This window comes from Austrofundulus limnaeus, unplaced genomic scaffold (assembly GCF_001266775.1).
Source record: "Austrofundulus limnaeus strain Quisiro unplaced genomic scaffold, Austrofundulus_limnaeus-1.0 Scaffold317, whole genome shotgun sequence".
Taxonomy (NCBI): Eukaryota; Metazoa; Chordata; class Actinopteri; order Cyprinodontiformes; family Rivulidae; genus Austrofundulus; species Austrofundulus limnaeus.
This window is the reverse complement of record NW_013952719.1, coordinates 381,357-383,787: the sequence shown is the minus strand read 5'-3', so window position 1 is coordinate 383,787 and position 2,431 is coordinate 381,357. Positions and strand designations below refer to the sequence as shown.

Here is a 2,431-nt window from a genome sequence, read left to right as displayed (position 1 = left end):
TTTTTTGTCTGTCTGATAATGAAATTTAAAATGATATAATATTAAATGACTGATGTCTTAACCAGTTACTTGGGACTTGGGTAGCCTTTTTACCAAATACTTTTTAATTCTTAATCGAGTCATTTCTTGGATGGCTTCTTTTTACCTTTACTTGAGTAAAAATATGTTGAAGAAGTGGTACTCTTACTTGAGTACAATTTGTTGATACTCTACCGACTTTAGTTGGGAACTGAAGCCACAAGATCCTGTTTTACAGAAGTTACCATGTTTAATGTTTGGTACCAAAGTCTGAACACTATGTGGAGCTTTTAAATCTTAAAAACACAATCATCATTTTTGTTTTTTGTTTGTTTGTTTTATTTGACGAATATCAATGTCTAGTTTGTGTTCATGGAGGCTGCAGGACTGAAAGCCAGGTCTGGCACAGTTTTACAATGACTACTGGCCAAGTTGCAGCTTGGTTTATGTTAGTGATGTTTGATATCACTGATTTCCTTTCTGATAGTGGTAGCGAGTAAGACTCAGACTGGTATATTGATCCGATATGATACTTTGTTCAAACACACCTAATGTGTCTGGTAAATCTAACAAAAAGTAGTGTATTTCAAATCACTGCTTCTTAAACAATACAAGACATCATTGATTCATTTGAAACTCAGAAGTAGGGTGCGCCGACGGCAATTTTCTGGCCGATCGTCGATCTTAAAAAACCTGACCTGCCTGTTCCAATTTTGACCAATACTGATTATTTTTTTTATAACTGACACAATCAAGTGTTATTGGATCACAACACACCTTCAATATTCCAATCTTATTTAATGAAAAACATTGAACAATATCCTTGAAACAATACAAACGTATTTTAACTGGACAATGGCCCTTTCTCACAGCAGAGCAAAAGAGGGCAATGGCTGATTTTCAGACCTTTGTGGAGGTAAGATAGGTAGATAAAATTGACTTTTTATGTAAACATCAACCGATTGCCCCAAATAAAGGAAATCAGGGGTTGATTTATTGGTGCACCCCTACACAGAAGTACACTGATGTAGCGTCCTTATTTACAATATTTAAACAGAGAATTTTCAAGAACTGCTTTAAAGATGAAAACGTGAGTCTTAATTTACATGACATGAACATATAAACATAAAATTATTAAAGATGTAAACACCTACAGACTGAGGGACTGACTGATCACATGCTGCTGCACTTACGTATTCCCACTAACCTCGTACAAGTTTTCAAGGTTTCTTACTTTAGTTACTTTTCACTGTGTTACTATTGATATTTTAATTTTAGAATTGATTTAGGAGCATAAAGTTCTGGTGTCAGTGATGTCGATCCACACATCACTTTATCACTTTTGGCGGCACCGTAGCTCAGTGGTTAGCACTGACGCCTCACAGTAAGAAGATCATGGGTTTGATCCCCAGTTCGGACCTGGGGTCTTTCTGTGCGGAGTTTGCATGTTCTCCTCGTGCTTGTGTGGGATTTCTCTGGGTGCTCCGGTTTCCCCCACAACACAAAAACATGTACAACAGGTTGCCTTCAGGCCCTGGCCTCCCATGAAAAAGAGATCTGTCATCTCAAAGGGACTTGCCTGGTTAAATAATGGTAAATAATAAATTATGTTTATGTGGCCCAAGTTTATCAATGCCACAACTGGCCTGTTTGTGGTTTGGTTTATGCAGTGCTGGCCCATGCATGGACCACCTCTGGCAAACCAAATATGGGCCACCATAGGGCCATCATTCATTGCTAGACAGCATGGGTTATTGTATTGCCTGGGCCAGAACTGGAACAGACAAACTTTGCTGTGTGGGCTTTTTCTGCTTCTCATCATCATCATCATCATCATCAAACTGTTGCTTTTTCTTTAAATTACTCTTTATAAAAAGTCTTGATTAAATACATAATGTATATTTATTTGGCTGTTTATTGAAGTGATGTGCTAATGTTGAACAATTCACACTTACTGTATGTTCAAAACACACTAAAAAGCCAATGTACTCCTAAAATATTCATGGAAAAAATATAAGAAGCTTTGCAACTTTTCACGACTGCGAATGATGGTCTATATAATAATCTGATATTTTTTCACACGTTTCTATTGTAAAGACAGTTTGTTCTGTTCAGTACAAAACATTTTTAATAAGCAGATTCGGACTCTAGGACAGGCCATGCTGTGTACAGTTTTACTCATTTTTGCTAGTTTGTGTGTGTGTGTGTGTGTGTGTGTGTGTGTGTGTGTGTAAGGTAGAGGAGACAGGGGAGGCTGCGAATGTGAGAATGATGAGTGTTACTGCATGGCTGCCAGCATCATGGATGAAGAGAAGGACAGTGACATTGAGGCACGCCCCTTTATGGCTTTTATCTATTCTTTCAAGCACACACACACACACACACACACACACACACACACACACACACACAC

General features: G+C 37.9%; 1 protein-coding gene across 1 annotated transcript in view; it reads left to right on the top strand.

Moving 5' to 3' along the window:
* si:ch211-26b3.4 (connector enhancer of kinase suppressor of ras 2) overlaps window positions 1-2,431 on the top strand; it is a gene marked incomplete at its 5' end in the record, with an annotated part of 96,244 nt that overhangs the window by 59,119 nt on the left and 34,694 nt on the right.